Below are 23,744 nucleotides of genomic sequence, written 5' to 3'. Positions count from 1 at the left end.
ATTTTGTGATGTAAACAGAATTCTCTATGCCCTTTTCAAATATGGCTTTACTATGGCTTTTAACAGGATACAAAGATACATAACTTAAAATGATGTATAAAAGCAAGATCTCAAATTATTTTATTCTATTATTGCATAGCGTTTTTTATTTTATAAGAACAGACAGTTTCTTTATTGATTGTTTAATATCACACAAATCATGATAAATAAATTATATTCATCCGTAATTATAAATTGAGCATTATAAATTTTGGAAAAGAATTTAATTTTTGTTATTATAGTATTAAGTAATACCTTAAATTTGAATTTGAATTTTTATTTGGTGAACCCAATTCTTGAAAAGACAAATTAATTCGTTTACATATATCTATAGCTTAACGATGTCCTAAGTTTAATAATTTATTATCCAAGAATCCTTTGTTTTTAGGTTTAATTTATTTAGTTAGATTATTTTAGCTTCGAGTTGAAAGAAGTCTTGGCTAAGAAATATGCCAGTTAACAGTAAGATATTTAGATTATTATTTTAATATTGAATTAAATTAACAATAGTAAACAATGTCAATATAATATACAATTCGTTAAACATAATTTTTATAACATGTAGATACAATATATTAGAATTTTGTGTAATTTTACTGAATTATCTGTATTTAATATATAAAAATTCTTCAGTATTGTATGGTCTCTTATTACTAATTATTTATAATATTCTTGTCGGAATTTCTCATCAGTACAGTAAAAGTGTGTAGGATTTCCATATTCATTTTGCTGAATTCGTGATTCATTTTGCGATCGTGTTCTAAAAATCTTTCGGTGGCTTGCGGTGAAATTTTATGCAGAAATGAGAAACCATCGTCGGTATAGTTTTGCAGTGCCCGAGCGAAAGATGGAAACCGAATAGCTCACTTTCAGATCCTGTTGCGTCTCACGTTACTTATTTACCGATCTAACCATTCTCTATGAGTCACTTTTAAGACCTGCAACCGTAATTGCTGCAACAGATAAGTACGTTCAAACTATATTTTCAATGAATAAATTCAATAAATAATTAGATATTATGTAGAAATTATTTAGCAATATGCTAATAAAGATACTTGTAGATAAAAGACAAAAAATTTGTAGATAATTTAATATTGTATATCGTCTTTTTATTAGTTTGTAAACTACATCTATTTATTTTTGTCAATTTGAACATTTTATTTATTCATTTATTTAACGGGCATAAGGTCTTTGCTATCGGATACATGAATTTAACCATTTTAAATAACCATTTTTACAATTTCATCTGATATATTATGGGTGTCTGGAAGGAGGTTGCAGATCCGTGAAAGAAGTCGACGATTATACTAATCTAATAATACAATCGAGATTATTGAAGTTAATTCGATATTAGAGCGACATGAAAAAGTTGCCTCCTTCTAATGGGAATCATCCCATGGGAATGTCGGGTTCGCTATGGTTCTACGTTATTCAAGAGTGAACATATTCAAATCGATAAGAACATTTTTATATTATGGAAATTTTTGAGTATCTGATTTTTGGGATTCGAATTCCATATTTGAAATGCGTATGATACAATTAGAGAGGAGTAAAGTAGTTTAAAGGTTAGAGGGTTTTCAAAATCTGTGGCGTGCCTAGTAATGAGACCCGGTGATTTTGATGATAAATGATAATGAGGAAAAAGTAATCTCTAAATCAGTTGTTGTTTCTCATTTATCTAGTGGTGTACCATTTATGGAGTAGGTGACATCAAGTACTATCTTTTCTCCCACGAAACGTACAACATAACATTTCGAGATGAAACGATATCTGTATCTTCACAAATAAAAATTTGGACTACTTATTTATTTATGACAATAAGTAATAATTAATTAACAAATAATAACAAAAAATAATTTAATGAATGTATTGGAAACCAGAATTAGGGACTAAAAATCGAAATAAATTTTTTGTGGATTTTAAATTTATATAACTAATTAATAAATAAGTATATTAATGTTATTAATATATAGCAATGTTTATTTTTTATATTATTTTCTTTTACTTGGCACACTTTTAATATTAATATCAATATAGGTACTTAATATCGGCGATTCTTTTAGATATTCTTTTATATAACAGTTTTGGAATATACGAAAAGAGAAATCTGAAAACTTTTCTATACTATCGTATATATAAAACAGAAAGATATCACCTGTGTTAACTTCAGCTTCTATTAAATTCATCAACACAAATGAAAGTGTGCCAGGAAGGAAACAAATGTCCAGTTTCAGGAAACGTTGCTGGAACATTTTCTTGGTCCGCAATTAAATAAGTGGAACGGATCGATTGATAGTTTCGCTAATGATCTCGATTCGTACACGACACCTGACTCGAGAGAATAGACAAGCAAACAAGTAGACCCTGCATTTCTAATACCAGTGAAAAAGCCATGATTCCACGCCGGCCACATCGTTCATGCACACAGACAATGTCAGTCCACCCGTTTCGTCGCACTTTCATCGTCCCACTTTCTCCGTCTTGTTCGGCCTGTTCGTTGACCAGACACCGCCATGCTGTCCAATCAACCTTTATGCTCGATCAAGTTTTCTTTTTTTTATGCCTTCCTGTTTTTCGCATTTTGTCTCCTTTTTCTGTCTTTTTCTTTCTTTCGTTAATGGAAAATTGTAACTATTACGTAGAGGTGAAGAAAAAAAGATGAAGTTGTTCATTGTTAATGAATTATGTTTATTATATGGATTAATTTTACTATAGAATTTATAAAACGGCAATATTAACACCATGAGTGTTGAATATTCTGCACATAAATGTTCTTTGTAGACGACGTGCAGACTGTTATGATTAAATTACGGATTTTTATACATTTATGAGAAATTTAAGGGAGGCTGAGGTTAATTCGTACAAAATAAGGCATGTTTTTGTAAATTATTTGTAACGACCCAGTTAAAATCTCTTTATTAAAACCAATAGTACATTAAAGTATGACATTCGAAGAATATTGTATAAAATTTTCACGGAGAAATATTAAAAAATACGGCAATGGCAGCAATTATTCGGACGTGTCTCGGAAAAAAGTAGAATTGCTCATAACTTGGTGCTGGATCATCTGAAATCAAAAAATCAAAGTTCATTCGTTAGGTAACAGTTTTCCCCAGGTAACGCTGGGAGGGTTTTTTGAAATTTCAATTTTTCACTTTTTTCGAACACTTTGAAGGGAAAATCAGCCGCAAAATCGACTCGTCCGAATAATTGCTGTCATTGCCGTATTTTGTAATATTTCTCCGTGAAAATTTTATACAATATTCTTCGAATGTCATATTTTAATGTACTCTTTGTTTTAATAAAGAGATTTTAACTGCGTCGTCACAAATAATTCACAAAAACATGCCTTATTTTGTACGAATTAACCTTAGCCTCCCCCCCCCCCCCCTTAAGTGTGCAGAAATGCGCAGAGTATACATGATATGCAAAAATATATAAGATATTTAAAATGAATTACGATACTTACAGAATGAAACAAATTCATTCTTAAAGTCCATTCTTTATGAATTCGCACAAAAATCCACAATCTAATCGTTACTCCGAAAACAGTATTTTTCATTATTACATTGCTGTATATTTGTACAAGACTTTTAATAACAAATAAATTAGTATTCTCAAAATTTATCGCTATTTAAAACCTGCAATATAGTATATTTTTAGCGTATGATTAATGTAAATAAACTGTTGTTTATATTAACCATCGATCTAAAACTATCGATTATCTGACTTCAATTCAAGTTTCAATGAAACTGGCCCACCTTGATCTTTTAAGTTGATAGAAAAATTCTATTGTATGTATCATCTGTATTGTGTGATACATATGAAATCGTATATTTGAGAGATACTAATATATATAATGTGATATATTGATGTGTTTCATCATTGGAATTTTTGTCACATATATTAATATATAATTAAAAAATTATTGCATAACTATAAAATTACAGATGTTTAAAATATGCTTGAACATATTATAGAGTAATATAATTTAAACAAAAATGAATATAAAGTACATAAAAGTACATAAGTAATATAGAGTTCATCGAAATATAAAGTACAAGTTATATGTCTGCATTAATTTTTTCATGAATACAACGGACATTGAAAATATGCGTATAAGCAATTCTCTTAGGTGATAGGTTTTTTTTAAAATAAAGACCATAGCAAAGGATAATTGACAATAATTAAAATGAAATCTTTGAACATTATATATATATGCACACACATTCAAAGATTTATTTAATAAGATACATATAATAATAAATACGCAATTATTGAATTCAATTTTTAAAAACACATAGTATTTGTTCGTATAATTAGTTATTTTCTATGAAGTATAAGACAAATTTTTAATCATAGTATAATTAGAAGCAACAATTAAAAAATTGTTAGTACTACTATGAACGATTTTATTGCATCAACCATAATACTGTGATAAAAATTAACTTTAAGTTAATGAATAAAATAAATTAACAGAATTTTGCAACTATTTCGACTAATGTCATATGTAGTAAAACAAAATGGTGAAATTATAAACAAAATCCATCAGTCGCGGTATAAAGCGAACAGAATCCTTCGTTCTCAAACATCAAAACCAAAATCAAGAACCAACACCTTTTTGTTTCAAAGCAAGAAGTTTAATTTATAGCAGAGAATGATCGATACGGCTGACTTCTGATTATCCTAACTTATAAATCCTATAATTCAATAGCGCCTATAACATCTTACAAGCGAATGATTTTCCAGTTATCGGCAAGGAATCACTTTAGTAAATTGCATGGCGGAATCCAACGTGAAAATATGCGAAAGTTCCCCTATCTTCTTCTTTTTCTCTTGTGATGGAAAGATGGAAGAGATAAGATAGAAGAGTAAGATAATGATACGTGTATCTAATGATTCAATTAGCAAGCTTCGTAACAACATCGACATTTATTGAGCATTAATTCATGGTCGACGGTTTAAGAAACGGTATTACCTACTGGCGATCATTAGTCCTAAACAGTGGATGATTATAGCGCATGAAAATATATATTATATATTTACATATCTATTTTTTTATACTAGCTTATTTATATTTTTAGCTTATTTTCAATAGATCTGTCTTAGTTTTAGAACTATGTTTTAGAACTGTCTTTTAATATTTAAATTATGAATAAAAGTTTCCTTTTATAATAAACTTCATTTACATATCTATTTTTTTATACTAGCTTATTTATATTCTTAGTTTATTTTCAATAGAACTATCTTAGTTTTAGAACTATATTTTAAAACTGTCTTTTGATATTTAAATCATGAATAAAAGTTTCCTTTTATAATAAACCTCATATTGATAAAAATTATATCATTGAACTTTATCAATAAAATTAATATTTTATTTTATATTTAAACAAAAATTGTTATTAGTGTGTCATGTAATTGAAATAATATAAATGAAATGAGAGTATAATAAGAGTCGAATATTGTCAAAGTTTTTTCAATATTTTGTACATTAATTTTTTATCAATCAATGTTACATATAATTCTAGTTCGATAAAATTAAGTGACAGATTAAATGTTCCATTTACAGAAATTATATTTATGAGTATAGAATGCCAATAGGAACATTCTATTATTATAATTGTAAACGTATTTATTGCATCACCTGTATATTATTCAATGATTTTCGGATATGTAGTACATATACTGGAAACATTTTATTATATCCTTAATATGAACAATAATAAACCTAAGAATGCGATAGAACGATGTTTTAGAGATGATGATTGAATATGCCGAAGCAGATGAAAATTAATGAACGCATATCAAATTCACATATACATATATAACTTACAAATCGATTTTTAAGCAGATGAAAATTAATGATCGCATATGCAATTCACATATACATATATAAATTACAAATCGATCTTTTCATGTTCTATAATGAAAAAGTTTCATTAGTTCAATATTTTAAAGATATAAAAAAAGATAGACTATTTTTTCAATATATGTATAATGATTTCCTTCTCCTGAAAAAGAAAAGATTATTTAATAGAATTGCTTAGAAATTATTTTTTATTTGTTAATGTAATTGTTACTTACTTGCTAAGTTTGGAAATGGAAAGTTCAATCTTAAAAATCAAGAATGTCGTGAAAGGCAAAATATAAATATAAAATAACGCACAGTATATACATATATTGTACTATATGAGAATCGGTATTATAGAGAGAAATTATAGAGATTATAGAGATTATAGAGATTATAGAGAGAAATTAATTAAGTTACATAGAAAAATTCTAGAAGAAGATGCGAATATCCTACTAGATAAACAAATAAGTGTATCGAAATATGTAGCTTCCTTAATCATCTACAATTCATATGAATTGTTCGAGTTACCCAACATAAGTATAACGATTTTTGTTTTTAAAGAATGATTCGGGCGTATGCCTGTCTGTAAGAATTCATTTGTTTCATCATTCGCGAGTGTTCACGCATCGCGCGTGAATAAAAGTTCGCAAAAATTTCTGTCTACTGTGATCATCCTTAGAGTTGCTGCTAGCATCATGACTCGACGGCACCGACTATGCCGATAAATTTTATAGGTCGAACGGCGCCCGGACAAATGAGCAATAAACATAAATTGCGCTCTGCAGCTTCTGTTATTGCGGTCGTTGCATTACAATGTCGAGTCGCGACACCAGTGCACGCGGTGCTTCTTTATTTCGAGCACCGCGCCGCACCACACCGCACCGCACCAAACGGCGCCGTGTTATAGCGGTATTGAAGTCACTGCACCGTGAGAATACAGTTACGTGGTATTCTTGTGAATAATGCTGACCATTAGTGCGTACGGGGGAGAACGTAATGCCATCAGAACTTTCAATAAGTCTTTTACCAGGGAGCACACACACGAGCAAGGAACATTTACGTTCTTAAATTTGCTACTGTATAGAGGTAGCTAATCGATCGGATAATTTTCTTACTTCTTAACGAATTTTTATCAATTTATAAACACCAAAATTAGATTCCTAAGGAAGCTTTTTGTTGAAGTTATTATATGTATAAAGAGAGAGAAAAACGCGTGGATAAAATGTAAGGTACAAAATATATATATTTAATTTAATAGAGAAGTGTAATAATAAGTAGGAATACAATTTGAGCTGGTCCAGATCCACACGCTAGCAGTGTTACCTTATAACTGAAAACCCCGAAGCCAACGTCGTTTTTTTTTTTTTTTTAACTTTGTTTATTAATTCCAGGTTTTTTACATATTTTTTTTACATGGTTTTTTTCCAGAATAAACGCTGAATTCTAATTGTAGGGTGGTACAGGCAAAAGTACCGATACGCGACGGTACGACGTAGCCATGCATTATTACATTCTTTTCTCTTTTTTTTTTTTTTTTTTTTTTAAGATTATTATTGTTAATGTTAGATAAAATAAAATTAAGCCGCTGTTGCGCTGTGCTTATGTACGATATTTTAATTTATGTCCTGAAAGCCTGGACGCAAAAACAGGACAGTTCGCTAGCCTATTAGGGAGGGGCTTGGAGGGTATGACTGGGAGGGGTGGGGAGGGGTGTTCTGTGGGATTAGTATAATATTTGTTTATCTATTTACATATTTACATATTTACATATTTACACTTTTATTCGGTGAGGGTTGCCGTTCTGTGGCTCTTTATCTTGTTGTTTTTTGTTGGGGGTTCCGTATCCACCAATATTTTTTTGTGTTTTTTCTGTGTTTGTCTTCTGTATCCTTTTGGGGGAGGGCCATGTTGTATCTCCACCTAGTGTCTGCCGTGCGGCCATCTAGGTTTTCCTCGTATTGAATAGATTTCATTCCTATTTTCCTTTGCATATGATAAATTATGGGTATGTTGTTTTGGTCTTGGAGATAGTTTCTTTCGTCTAGGTATAGAAAGGCTTCGGGGGGGATGTAGCCTGTTAACAGCGTGTTTTTGAAGTATGCGTCGTTTGGGTATAAGCAGCCGAAGATTAGGCTGTTTTCTTTGATCTTCGCGGCTTGCGAGAAGTGATTTCTCGTTAGTTTTAGGATGTGACAGTCGATGCGGTGGATGTCCGAAGCCAACGTCGCCTGTCTACTGTTATGATCTGCCTTCATGCTAGTCTTTTGTCTATATGCTGTCGATGGCTTCAGCGCTTGAGAAAACTAAAAAGACCAGATGTAGAGTTTTCGTAGAAGTGGTGACCACTTCAACATTTTTTAAATTTATTGTACTCTTTGTGCTCCAGTGGCGATGTTAGAGAAATACCGATGGTGTGAACATTTTTATTTGATTTGGTTTTCACTGATTTAAAACTAAGAAACGAAAGAATCGTAATTCAATTCTATGCTTTAGTATGTATAATATAATATAATAATATTGTCATTCAGAATAAGAAATGCAAAAAGAATGTCGTGTTAAACGTGCATTTTATCGGTTGTCACAATTAGAGTGCTAGACACGCTAAGAGGCAATAAGGTATTTGAATTTAAATTTGAAATAATAAAACACGATACACTGGAGGAAAAAATTAGACCATGATTAATAGTTTATTAGTTTTTAATATTTTATTAATTTAGAAGGTATAAGGGAGAAAGTTGATTAAATACTGAAATATTAAAGATACATCTCAAATTTTGTAGCAAAACAGTAAGGTTCTTGCCTTGACGTTTTAGGAATTATATGGAATTTATAAATATGTTTTACTGTATAGGATGGAAAAATAGTAATTTTGTTGGTTTTGAAGTGTTGTGAAGAACATAAACTTCTTGTTTTCATCAGAGATGGATTTTAGAGAAAATATTAGCTGTTTATAATGATGTAATTGAATTTATGTGATAGGCTTCTTACTATACACACGTATATAATATTTAGAAAGCGTTGAGCTTTCAAATTTTAAATTAAAAATATTTAACATAATAATATTTAATACTTGATATTTATTGTATGATTAAAATTAAAATATATATGATTATTAACACTATCACGTCCGGTGGCACCAATGTATGGTCAAGTGCAGGCAAAATATTAGTGTCCTGAGACAACACAGTGGTGTTATCCGCAGTCGACTCTGTATGTAAAGTTTACGAACTTGAAATTTTTTACCAAAAAACGCCGCTTACTGATTAAAGTTATTAGTAAATTTATACAGATGGCAAAGTCTTAATACTATAATATTTTAATTTAGTCATAAACACTGAGATAAAATAACAAAAATTTTCTTACCATGTTTTTCTCTTGTGGTTTTTTAATGAATTTATTTAAATTAATTTTTATTTTAGTCATTAGTTTCATGCTTAATTATCGGTTATGTTTAACGCGTCAGAAATAACGAATGGTTTGCACCAGCACCTTGACATTTCGATCAAAAGTTAACGTGTTTCAGATTTATTACGTAATTAAATACATATATATATTTATAAAACTGAAATATTGACAATAATTACGCAGAAAAAGGGAAAGAGCGAATCATCGTCTACAATCTACAGCCTTGATAAAAGATCTCCCAATATCGAGTACCATATATTTTTTTGAATTGGATATCTCACGGAATCTAATCTTTCACACCTTAATACAAGGCCAGCGTATCTACCGCCTATTACAAACATTGGCAAATGAAACATCTTGCATTTTTGCAATCGTTTAGGCGAATGGGCAGAATCATCAGAGATAGTGTTTACAAACTCTAACGATTCTATGTTTTGAGTTGTGGCCAAATTTATTCCGAATCGAGATTCCAATCCACGAATCCTTCATGCAATCATCTTGCTTCACTCTAATTAAGCAAGTAAGTAAGGCCACCATTTCCTGGCATTACCATTTGATCTTCTTCCTTTCCATTTTTCTTCCTCTATCATCGTCCTTACTAAGTTACTTATTTTTAACATTAACTGATCGACAATTTACGATATTTGTTATGGTTTTCGTATGAACGAACGTCATCTAATGATACTTATGTAGTATCGTGGAAATTTAGATATAAATTTTTTCCTGATACTGTTTATAATTTGTAATTTATTTACAATAAATAAGTTATACAGATATCAATTAGACAGAAAAGGATGATTGTTTAATTTGCAACTACATGTAACAATCTTACTCTAATTCGACCACTCTCGCACCTGGACAACGCTAACGACTCAATCTCTCAACAACGCTAAAAACTCTACTCTCAACAACGCTAACAACTCTACTCTTCGACTCCTCGATTAACTCTCACTTCTCGATCAACCGTCCAACGCTTCTCGATCAACAACAACTTTTTTAAATTCAAATCGTCCTCCTCCATTGGCGTTATTTTTTCCTCTCTCTAATCCCGTCCTGTTAACGCTCCGCAAGAACTAGATGACTTTAGTCACATAGACTTTTTTCCCTATGTAAACTAACAATCGATGGACAGACGACATTGTTTTGATCGATCTCTAATCAGACTTTTTCCTCACGATACTACAATATTTAATGAACTTTTATTTTTACTTAAGGATAAATATTAAATATGGTGGGAATGGAATACCATGCATATTTTATTAGGTTTCGTTTCATAAGGAAATAATAGACGTATAATGTTATTTGTTTTATATTAGTTTATTGAATTATACATGAACGTAATAATAGAAATAAAACGAAATGGATCATACCTAATTCAATAAAATAATATAAAACAGAAATTATTGTTTATTTATAATAACCTTATGAAACGAAAGAAACTTTTCGGACAACCTATATTATGTTTAATTACATTTTTTTGTATTTCTATATTTCTTTGCTACTATTTTATATGTATTTAAATGAATATAATTTTTATTTTTTTAGGTATGTTTCGTTATATTAGTTACTCTAATGCTAATCCTCTCTAGTAAATTTGTTTATATTTAAATTGGAAGCAGAATGTTGGAAATCACATGCAACGAATAATGTAAAATAATTTATATGTATTTTACATACAATACTGTACATTTTAATCACTATTTATGAAATATGTTAAAATATTATTAGAAAAATATTGCAGCAAGTTTATCGCGACAGACAACATTTCAAACAAGGATATTTAGAAATACATAAATTATTCTTTTTATCGTGTATCTAGTATAATCATAACATGTACTTCATTTATATCTGTTCTAAAAAAAAGTATTATATTATTCTAATTCAAATATATTTTTCATACTCAATTACTTGAAATATTTTCATTTTTCTAAACTCAATTTTTATATAATAATCTACGTTAATAAAGAATGATGAAATTTATTAAACATTACAAATTGCTAATCTCATTGAATATAAAAAGTAATCATATAACGGATAAATTCCCGTGATCATTCGCTGAAGAAGATTATTGTTCGGAATTATGGCATGAGTTTACGTTGATATTACGCTACCCTTGGCATGTAGCCAAAATCACGAACCCAAATTATATTCTCCTAATGCTCGTAAATGCAAACATAAATTAACTACGCAAATACGTTAAACGGGTTGTATAAAATGTAGGGATAAACCGTATCCTTCAAGATTCTTTTATTTACAAGCTTTATTTATTTTCCACATAATCTACAGCTTTCATCTCAACAATATACAATTAAGCAACATTATCAAACAAATAAACCATAGAAAATAGAAAATTTATGAAGAGAATTATATGTAAATAGCACAAAATTACATTCTAGACCTAAATAGACCAAATCTTGCTAAAGCGTTCTATATGTAAGAATAAAACTAAAATGTTAGGTAGTAAAAAGTCCATAAGCTTTTTATTTAGAAGTTATAACAAAAATGTGAAATGTAAAGAGCACGATAATACCTAATGAACACTATTTCCAACGATAGATTATAAATTTAAAGTTTTATTTATAGTCACCGCAAAGAAAAACTGTATAATACAGAAATATTTACACGAAATGAACTAATTACGAGAATTAATATGTAAAGAAATTAAAAGAAATCACGAACAAATTCAACTTACACTAAATACAATGAATCAAGTAATATCGACAAGTAAGATCAATAAAGGCGAACGACGATTTGAATTGGAATCAAAGGTAAAGCGATTACGTCACTTTCGATATTTCTGTTATAACTTCTCGATGAAAAATTTATTTGGTTAATTACGTATATCGATCAAAGCAAACTTCATCGATTTTAATGATCTTGAAGTATGTAGTTACGGTTAACATACTGAACAACTGAACATTTTCCATATAACTTCCGCTCGGTTTTAGTTTTCAAGCAATTTATGTTTAACATTATGTAGCAGTAGTAAGTCATGAAGCAATTTATATTTAACGTTATATTTATATATAACCTTATATTATTTAACAATTTATTTTATAAACTTTCATTGCGCAAATAATTTCTTAGTGATCATAACTAAATTATGTTACAGTTTTGAACGGTTGAAGATCAGAATAAAGTACAACATTCCATGTATCAATTAATTCATCAGAAATTATTTGACAGCTGCACCGGTCGCGACTAGCATACTACTCTACCCTAATATGTTACAGTCCATTGATTTTTCTTTTTTGTTTATAGAATATTAAAAATGTTATCTCTATCATCGATGGGTAAATTGGGTTATATAAACAGGCGGCTAGAATGAAATGTAATCCTAATCTAAATTTGGTTGAAGTCTTTTGCAAAAATCTTTGAAAATAAGACGAAGCAGCAGTGATGTATAGATAAAAGTTGTTGAGAATATTGCTCTTGACGACATATTTCAAGGTCGTTGAAATCGGTTAGGTGTGCTCTGATAGATACAGTTACTATTTCTCTTTTTTGCTATATGATATTTTAGTCTTATTTTTGCTTGTAAAACATATTGACAAAGTTTGACCGGAAGAACGTTAAACATTCTGTAGATGAGAATGTTTTAGTCGCCAAACAGATTTCTTTTCGCAACGTAAATATCTACGTAATTTCATACTTGATGATAACAACATATCGACGATTATTGTTAGTTTAATCATTTAATTAAGTTTAAGTAATTATTAATGTTAGTCTCTTCTTTTTTAATATATGATTTCTTTAGAGATTTCTTCGTTTGCTAAGAAGCTTGCATTATAGATGAAGTTTGCTTGGGGAAATAACATAATTAAAGAAGTTGCGAATTAAGTGAATTTGCTTTGATGTAGGTGGGAACATGGTAGATAAACCGGTTAAGAAATAGAATATTTAAGAAATTATTATTTATTAAATTAAAGAGATTTGTTTTCATAGAAAGATACTGCGTTGTAATAAATTTAAATGATTCTATAACTAAGCTGATTATTTTACGATTTATTTCGTAATTATCATTTTTACTTTTAATTAACTTTTATTTCCTCATTTAAGATAATAATGCATATAGCAGTAATTTTCTATTGCTATTTTAAATATGCGATATTTTATTTCACTTTATGCTGTTTATATCTATCGGAAAATTACTATATCTGTAATGAAAATATCCTGCAGGAGATAAAAACAATTTTATACTAATAACACTTATATTTATATTAACATTCTAGTACTCTAAATCATTTTTTTTTAATTTGTGTTTTGCCAAGTAAAAAATCTCGTTTTATCATAACATATATATATACATATATATATATTTTTTTTTACATACGAGTATATAAATATACGACTAACAAAACTTGTGTTTTTTATATTAATATTCCAATCTATTGAAACTCTAATAAAATAGTCAGAGATTCTTCAGACTTCTTTTATATAAAATCAAAAGGTTTGCTTTTTAGTATATTTCTATACTAATAAACGTCTATATACTAATATTTTGTAATAAAATAAACTTTAATAAAATGATCCAAAATTCTTTAAAGTTGTCTTTTTGCAAATCAGGAAAACTCGCTGTTTCAACGTATCTTTATATTAATAAAACTCATATGTATATTATGTACATTAATATTCTGTTCTAAGTCAAATTCAAACAAAGTACTCTAAAGTTACTCAATGTTCGTTTATGCAAACCAGGAAAATTTGTTTTATTGCATTTTTTGTATCATCTCTGTGAAAGTGTAACTGGTGTATATGTACATGTACATATACATATGTATAAATAGTTAGGTTCATAGGGTACGTTATACATTGCAGGAATCTAGCAAGAATGAATATATCTCACTTTAATGTGTAATTGATTAAAACTACGTCGAAGTTGCGAAATTATCCACTGTAAGGAAGCAGGCTAATGACAAGGACTTTCTCTTATTCATACGAAAGCTCATTGGTATGCTTACGCAGAACAAATGCCGAGCCTTTGGAATGGCGAACAGTGTGCCGTAACATTAACGAATAATTACTGAGATCACGGCTTGTTAATGACCTAACGGAACTGTGTTACTTAATTTTGTTGTTTCCACATTCAATGGAAAGAAGCATTATTTCAGACAAAAACGTTGAAGAGTATTCGCGAAAGATAAAAATTAAAGTCCTGTAGTTTAAACTGTGAAGCTTATTAATATCGTTAATTAAGACAAAATTACGTAGATTTTTCAAAGATAAAATATGCCTCGCAAATACAGTTCTATTTAATAATATGTCCATAATTCGGTGCTGTGCATGTAAATGTAGGAATAATAATTGTTTATCCAAGAACAGTGAATTAATAAATAGGAATTATAAAGAAACAAATATATGATAAATAAATAAATAATAACGCGTGTTTCAAAAACATAATTTTAAGTAAATTAGAAGTAAATAAACTATTCGAGCGGATATGAAGCGAGAATATAACACCTAGCTTGTTTTAGGACAAAACATAGCTTTTCTTACCAAATTTTCCTTTGAAAACAGCGTTATTAAGTAATATATAATTTGAAATTATTAAAAGGATATAAAATTTAAAAATGCATATATGTACAATAATTATAATTATATTTTAACAGATTTCGTTTCAACTAAAATTGTCTATAATTTTCTCATAGAAAAATATCCCATTTCCACGTTATTAGTCATTATCTATCTTAAATTAATTGAAAAGTCCTCATAAAAAATATAATAATAAGATGTTTTGTCAGTGAGAATCTTACCATTTTAAGAACTACATATAAAAGTACCATTTTGTGTAATTAGTTTATAATACATGTATATTCAATAATCGAATAAACGGTGACATAGCCTTTTCAATACGTTCTGAAAGACCAGAATCAATTGCTTTGAGTCTAAATTGGATGCTGAAACATATAACAGATAATTTTGTTTCATTGAATCTCTCAGTTTTCTGTACAGATTGATTTCATATTTCTATAATAAATTTGTAATTTGAATAACTTTTAAATAAACGTATCGATTATCGATGATTTAATTTTAATTCTAAAAGGTCCTAGAATCACATTCTATATAATAACGATATTTATTAAACAATAGGAATTACCAGAATTACGAGAATATTTCTCATATAAAACTTTGCGATATTATTTAACAATTATTTTTATTATTATAATTATTAATTAATTATATATTATTTAACAATTGCATTTTTATATAATACTTTCTAAAAATACATTACATAATATATTTTTATTGTAATGGCAATTGATATATGGAAATAATAAATTAGACTAATTTAATTTATAAATTTCGAAATCAATATAATGGCTCGCCTAAATTGTTAAATAACGCATTTATTTTTTAATTATTGTAATAATTATATTAAAACGTTAAAAGTTTTCAGTGTAAATTTTTTTCTGTGATGTTCACTTGGCAAGTTTGTATTAAAAGGTTTCTAAACTTAATAATCGTTTTTAGGATTTTATCGCATATCTTGATTAGATTATTTTTTCCAGAATTTTGGACATGGCTGGGGGGAAAAGAAAGGTCGATAGTTCACCGATGGAATTGATGGTTTCCTTGGTTCTGGTATCAACATGGTTTTTACACATTTCCATGCTGTAAACAAATAACTGAGTCTTATCATAGCGCTCTATAAGTTGGTTAGGTATTATATTTGATTATTCTGCCTGGTAGTTAGATGTCCAGTAGCTATCGTAAGAGCTTGCCAGTTATTAGCTCTATTCCTGATGCTTTGCCAGCACTAAGTTTGTTGATTAAGTCTTTGCTGTTCTTAATGTGGCCAATTTTATTTCCAATTGTGTAGTATCGGAAAAAGGATAGGATTAGGATAATTTAGATTTGTAAAATTCTCCTAATACTATTTATTAAGGTAAATAAAAATAACAGAGATTAATTGGACAGAGATAAATGTTCAATTTGAACTAAACGCAAAAATCTTATCCTACTCAAATCACTCTCGCAACTCTATAACGCAACTACTCGATCTCTCTACAACGCTAGCAACTCTACAACTCTACAACTCTAGTCTTCGACTTCTGCACTCGCACCCTCTCGCTTCTCAACTCACACTGTACGCCTTTTGCATTCGTTCTCACCGGCGTCTCAACTAACACTGTCTTTAGCATCTCTTTGTCTTTTCCCGTCCTATTGGACACGTGTCCCGAAACGCCCGTGGCCAGGGTCACGCAGGCCCTTTTCACGAAACTATCCACTTGAAAGGACCGACGACACATTGATGTACCCGACGATGCCGCGGCTCTCGCGACATTGTTTACGATTCGGTCGATATCTTAGGCCTTTTGTCCACGATACTACAATTGATACTGATAATTTATCTATCCATTGCTTACGTAAAACGATTGCATTTAAGGCTGTGATCTTTCTAGAATTTTTGCTGAGTTTCTATCGTTCCAGCAAGGAATGTTCGTTTCTGCTCTTCTCAGGTTCTAGGTGATTCTCCACTTGGCTTCAATCCATTTGTTCTAGATAGTATTGGAATTTTTCCTTCCGGAAGGCGTGCATGTATTTTCATATTTGTCGCGTCAAGTAGTACCATTCTTTTGTGTTCATTTGTTTTGTACATGGCATGTTTTCGTACGCAGTCGTTTGAAGTAGGATCGTGAAATCCTCGTGTGCAGTGTCCACAGCCTCGGTACTTCTAACTCTGGTGTTGCAATTGAACGTGGATTCAATCGTGTCTGCGAAACCTTCCAGTTGGTTAGTTTGGTGGTGAACACGGTGGGTCATTTGCAGGTGTTTCGACCGTCCGCGAGATGACGCGTCAACGAGAGTTGTAAATTCCCGTTACGATTGGATAATCGACGCCACGAACTGATCGACCCCCTTATTTCTGTTAGGATAATAGGGGTGGTTCGATTGAGCATACACTGAATTAACAGGTATATAAATAAATTACAGTTTGTTCAAACAACCTGTTAACTAGAGAGATATACATTAATAGAATATAGTTAGGTTTCGATTGGTAAACAAGATTACAGTGTAGAGTACACGACGTAAGCTTATAAATGTGTGGCGGCACTCGACCTCGGAAATTTCCAACGGTTTCGCGGCACAAAGCGCTTTATCTTAAAAGCGCTATGCCGACAAGCCTTAGGTGTCATCGATATCCCTACGGCTCCTTCGCCGAATTTTCGGGAGACCGCACACGCGGCAGTCGTTGCGGACTTCTAACAAACGCGCGCGATATCGATGGCCAACAAAGAAAAGAATCGGCGTGGCTTTTGAATCAAAGGGATTCAGTCTGCCCCGAGCTGCGAAGTGCGAAGGATTACGCGAAACGAGCGCTGATAGACGAGTAGTCGACTTCCTATAACCTGCGTCAAGCATTGATCGTTACCAAACGTTGTTAATTGTTAATTGTTGTTTGTTGTTAGTTGTTATTGGACGTCAGTTGTTACTAAGTTAATAAACGCTTTTTCTTGTTGAAACATCTGAGCATTCCTTCTACACCTATCACGACATACCACTTCAAATGTATAACGACTGACTTCCTGTGAAGATGATACCGCGGAGGGAAACTTGCGATGACTGGGTCTAAGGACACGAAAAGAGCTGATTTATTAAGGACAAGTTTTCGTTTGGTTCATCCTGCAGTTGGTCTTATCGCGTTTATGCAAACTCCCATTTGTTTTGCTGCGAATGCAGACGCATGTCGTGTGCTATAAGCCGAAAAATGTTCCGTACTTATTCGCCTGCTACATAAAACATTTTTTATTCATCTACTGAGCGTTTGAGTACTCGCTGATTTACGCACTGGTTCTTTAGATGAGGTAAAGAGCGCGCCTTCATTTTTACATACGTCCTTTGTCCTTTTAAGACAATGTAGGAGTGTTTGAGCAGCGCAAATCTTTTCATTTTCATAAGATGGCAATGTTAACAATGGTTGATTTTGTATTGGTTTAGAAACTTTTGTTAGAGCTAGAATCTTTATCTTTAACGAAATCGCAATTCTTTTTTCGAAATTTGATTCGAACGCACGTTGCCATGGGCACATTTTATATAATAAAAGAGAAACATCGTCGATGACTGCCCGTGAGAAGGAACTCGACGAATAACTTGCAAAATGTTTCCGTACAGGTTGTGAGTGTGCTCGCGTATTTTTAATAAATAATTCAAAACTCTTTTGAATTTGAATCTAAACCTTGTTCTTGTATAGCCATTTTATTTATTTATTTATTTATTTTGTACAGTTCAAAATTCTTAGTTTGTAAGTCTAACTTCTGACTGTTGGAAAAATGAGCGAATGAAGCGATCAGATGATCACCTGCTTGTATTAGGTTGTCCGAAAAGTTTCTTTCGTTTTATAATGAAATAATAAACGCACGAACATAATAATAGAAATAGAACGAAATGGATCATACCTAATTCAATAAAATAATATAAAACAGAGATTGTTGTTCGTCTATTATCACCTTATGAAACGAAAGAAACTTTTCGGACAACCTAATACAAGAAACAGTTAAGAGCACCATTCTATTTGTACGATTCGATTCCTATACATCCCAAGCACAATAAAAAGCAATTTGATAGCAAAAAACATAAATAAGTTTATGCCTTTTTCTATCTCGATGTTCTTGTTTCTTCATTTTCTTCAGATTCCTCTGCAATCGATATAGCAGATTCTTCAACCAGCTATCCTTTTCTTCTTCGCTCGAAAGAAAGCAACGTTTCCTTCTATTAAAATAATCTTTATTTTGTATACAAATTCCGTGTGGCTTCATTCATATAAAATGGAAGAATGAGACTAGCAGAGGTGCAGCGCTGAGAAGCGCTGTTTCAGACGCATTCCTTTTTTTTACTGTAAACTTGTGGCACTAATTCAGCTCGAAGTGGAGCATTACCGAGTGATCTCGAGGAAGAGATACGAAATATAATACTGTTTTTTGGATGGTGGTGTCTCCACGTATTCTGCGAGTTGCAGAAGGAATTGTATTTTGGTATCCATGTACTCTGTAAAAAGATTTATCCGTTTCGTATGGTTTTTATAGCGCGCATATAAGAATGTCGTGGAATGAGGAAAGTCTCGAGTTCATCAATTTCTATTTGAAAAGCGTTGCAGTTCCATGTTATCAGTTTAAATTTGTCTATTACTGGTTACTAGCTTGGTTCTACTAAGAGTTCCACGACACATTGTTTGTTCCACAAATAAGGATATTTTGTTGAACAATTTCTCAGACAATGCATTGAAATTGTTATTCACATCTTCGTTTTGTTCAATCTTTGATTTTTAGTAATGTCCATATATTATTTGTTAAAACTTATAAGTGGGTAATTTATTGTGTGACTACTGTTTGTTTTATTATTTTGTTTAATTATTTGTTTGTTTTTGAGGCCACGTTTTGGGCCTTTGCCTGGTTATCTTCGCGATTAGTTCTTCCCTTAATTTGTAGTCTCTACAATTAGTCGGATGAGCTTCTTTGCAATTGCTGCAAGTAAGTTTATCTAATCTGTTTACACAGTTTTTAGAAAGCTGTTGTTTTGCACACTTTATGCATTTATATCCTTTATTTCAATAATTGCTTGTATGATTTGGCAGTTCAATTTGTATTATTGTGTAAAGCAACCTCGGAATATTGAAGATTTCCGTGTTATTTTTAGCTGATTGAAGTTCTATCGAAAACATCGAAGAAGCCTGGGTAGTTCTTTTGCTGATTATATTACTCACGTGTAATACTGTATATCCATAGAGCTGCAGTTCACGCTTGATTTGATGAATAGCGGTGATGTAGTGCAAAGCTTTAATCGCTGCCTCGTATCTTCTTCCTTCTTTCGGTGCGGGAAATGTTCATAGATGACATTTAGATTTCTGTCTCTTGGTTAGTGGTTTTAAGGATGTATATGTCGGGTTAGCGTTAGGTTCATGGGCGTGTAACGAATCTCCATTCGGACTAGCCATCATTGTTGTACAACAGAGATTATATTTACTGGTATAAATATTGATTTTTACAAAGTTTGACAAATAACTGTGGTGATTAAACACTCGAGATGCTAGTGACAATGTTCTTAGGTTCAATAACGAATCCACGGTCAACTGGCTAACTCTTTGTTAAACATACAATATATTTTGAAGCACAAAGTAACGTTTGCTGTGACGCTCGGTATAATACTGCACGTTTGCTGTGACGCTCGGTATAATACTGCACGTAAAGACGATGTGCAAATTCTCCAAGGTGATCGCAAGAATAAAAGACTGATGGAAATTTTCCTCTCCTTACGATCGCGTTTGTTCGTTGCATATTGGCCAGGGATATCAACAAAATTTCAGCTGCCGTTGCTAGGCAGATCCGCGTAGAATTGACATTGCTCCTGCCCGGGGTTTGATTGTTAATACAACGTGTGTCCCACAATACTGGCACTTCTCTGTTAGGTAAAAACGCTCATCCCGTGACCGTGGCCACGTTCGGCGACCAGTTGTGTCACCCGGAGCCCAATCCCACCATCACAAATCTCGGGCAAACATAATAGGATTGAATCATAACAACTATTTCTAAGTCTTATCATTTAAGTACAGCTATAATAAATAGTCCAGACTAAAGTATTGGGGATCTTCCCAAAAATTCCAAAAGAAAGGTCCCGATGTCCCCTCACCTCCGACATATATATTTTCGATGTATTTGTTTAGAACTTCGATTAATGGATAAATGACATCGACAAAGATGAACATCTATCAAAGATGAGTATCTATTGATGAGCAGCATATTGGAATTTATTAGCTATTTTTTGGGTACTGGTGTTTGTGTAGATGTTATAGGTAGGAAGTTTAGAACTTGTTCTTTATTAGTCATTTTCCTCTTCTTAGTCCTTTTTTCGGATGCTCCAGATATTATGGATATTTCTCTGTTCGTTACGTTTCTTGTGAGATATATTTATTTTTGCTATTTTCAAGAGACAGTTTCGTGGATTTTCTTCACGGTTATTCTTCAAGAAAGTATTCACTTGTTGAGGTGTTCCACTATTACGTATTGTTACTTTCTATTTACTAACTACACAGGTGATGTTTATGTATATGTACTTACGTGTGTATGTATTTATGTGTGTGCGCGCCTATATTTGTGCTCTCTCCGGAGGAAAATGAAGAACACACATAAAATTTTATTTTCGTTAAATATTTAATACAAATTTGTATAACCATTCCCGTAAATCCAATGTTAGATTTTTTGTAGGTGAATTCTTTCGAAAATTATAATTAAATCTCTCAATTATTAGGATATATAATATATCACAAACAAGAGGCACAAACCAAACATCGAAGAAATATACAGACATATGACAACATAAAAGAATACGAAACAAAAAGTAATGAATTTTTAAATAAAATTACTTGAAAAATTCTATCTAAACACAAATCAAAAAAAAAAAAAAAATGATGAAACAAATGTAACATGAAATATGTCAAATGAAATACGATGCAAAAGTGAACAAAAATAGAAGTTTGAAAAAATCAACAAAAATAAAATCAGCTTACAGAAAGCTGGCTATTTTTGTGATAATAAAATGTCTCGCGATGCATGGACATGAGAAATACACTTTCTATTTTTATCATGTTTGTATATTTAATATCACGACATCTGATCTGGTTGTGTACTCGTACGATTGTAAATAAATTGTCACAACTTTCTATTGTGACGAACATACGAAATATTCTGTTCTGGTAGCGACATAACACTTTCGCGACTGATAACGTAGCGTCACGTCTTTTGATTTTTAATAAGCCGGAAGTGACTAACGTAATACGTAAGAACGTACTTACCTCAACTGGTAATTATTTTCATTTGAATATTTTCTGCTCGTGTAAAGTGGTTCGATAATTCATTTCACGATACAAAAGCATTAATTTTCGATTCTTATATTTAATTTTATCTAGCTAAAATTTATAAATATTATGGAGGTAACTATTATTATCGGTTTCACATTGCATTGAAATAATTTCGATTGGAAAATTTGATAATTATTTGCTGAAAGGGCAAATATCTCTAAAAATAAGAAAGAGAGCAAGAGAAACAAATAGTTTTTGAAATAAAAATCCGTAAATAGTCTGTTTTCGTGAAAGTAGGTAAAACTTACATTTAAAGGTCCTTATTTCTAAGCATATTGGGGATCAGAAAAATGATGAATTGAAACTCCTGTAATTTTATATCAGCTACATTATACTTGAATCTTAATAAATTGCTAACATTAGGACCAAGAGCTGACCAATTTATTACAGAATGGTATACTAGAAAAATCTGTTAATAAATTTAGTAAAGATAAAAAATAATAACCAATGTATGTAATCTTTTATTTTGCTCCCTTTTATAATATACGAATATTGAAAGTAATGTCAAACTTCTGAATAAGATAATCTCAATGTCGTTGCATAAATCTTTAATGCAACAAAAATCGTCGATGTAGGACCAAATTTTTAACTTGTGTTTAATTAAACTTGATTAATGAAATATTATTTTTAATTTATGATATTTCCAGTACTATACATTATAGTATCCATAGCATATTTAACAATTTAGTTTTACTTTCTGATAGGATAATATAATATTCTTCATGTACAATAGATTGTAAATTTTAATTATAAATGGAAAAATTAAAATATATTAAAACCTAAGACTTATGAAGCTTTAATTTAGAAGAAATTGAAAAAAGCTGACTCCTCTTATACTTCGGATAAATTTATGTAGGAAATGATATAAGAATCCTGGATTAATGCAGTATAAATATTGAATTTAAGTATTATTGTAGATAAAATGCACTGTACAAGTCCAAGTCCTGCTACTGCACTACAACGGGAAGAGTGATAAATTAAAGAAGTTAAAAAGGTTAAATACCTAATATCTATAAACAAACGCATCGGATAGCAGCCAGTCAGTGTTTATCTTTCGTAATTAGTAATTAGTCATGGCATCCGTGAGTGATTTCTGTAATCATTCATAGAGTCAAGTATCGTTTTAGTTAGTGAACAATCGTGAACAATCTCGTGCAGGTCTTTCAATTGCAAGCAGCATCAACCAGCATGCGCGCAGTAGCGTGTCGTTAACCCCTTAACCTACAACTACGGGCATAGCCCGTAGTACGATGATCTGGTCAAACGTAAACATTACGAGCACAGCACGTAGTACGATGATCTGGTCAAACGTAAACATTACGGGCATAGCCCGTAGCAGATGATCTGGCCAAACGTAAACATTACGAGCATAGCCCGTAGTACGATGATCTGGCCAAACGTAAACATTACGGGCATAGCCCGTAGTACGATGATCGGGCCAAACGTAAATATTATGGACATAGCCCCGTAGTAGGTACTACACAAGTCGTGCGAATGGCTCGAAGGCTGCGCGAGCTTGTTTACGTTTTCGGCCCAAAATTCTCGAACGTAAATCGTAGGTTAATGGTTAACCATTCATGACGATCATTCGTACAT

The 23,744-nt window shown here is 31.1% G+C and overlaps 1 protein-coding gene and 2 long non-coding RNA genes across 3 annotated transcripts in view; 1 reads left to right on the top strand and 2 right to left on the bottom strand.

Annotated features, from left to right (window-relative positions):
- Window positions 1-23,744, top strand: part of LOC126917759 (tyrosine kinase receptor Cad96Ca) — a 65,252-nt gene that overhangs the window by 18,126 nt on the left and 23,382 nt on the right. The gene's annotated exons all lie outside the window — the stretch shown is intronic.
- The window catches only part of LOC126918242 (uncharacterized), a 487,823-nt gene that overhangs the window by 457,531 nt on the left and 6,548 nt on the right, over window positions 1-23,744 (bottom strand). The window lies entirely within an intron of this gene.
- On the bottom strand, window positions 2,704-3,607 carry LOC126918250 (uncharacterized). Its single transcript, XR_007711284.1, has 2 exons — window positions 3,509-3,607; window positions 2,704-3,106 (listed from the first exon to the last, which is right to left on the bottom strand). It is a non-coding gene; the product is annotated as an uncharacterized LOC126918250 (long non-coding RNA).

The sequence above is a fragment of the Bombus affinis genome, chromosome 1 (assembly GCF_024516045.1).
Source record: "Bombus affinis isolate iyBomAffi1 chromosome 1, iyBomAffi1.2, whole genome shotgun sequence".
Lineage (NCBI taxonomy): Eukaryota > Metazoa > Arthropoda > Insecta > Hymenoptera > Apidae > Bombus > Bombus affinis.
The sequence above is the reverse complement of the archived record's forward strand: the minus strand, read 5'-3'. Positions and strand labels throughout refer to the sequence as shown.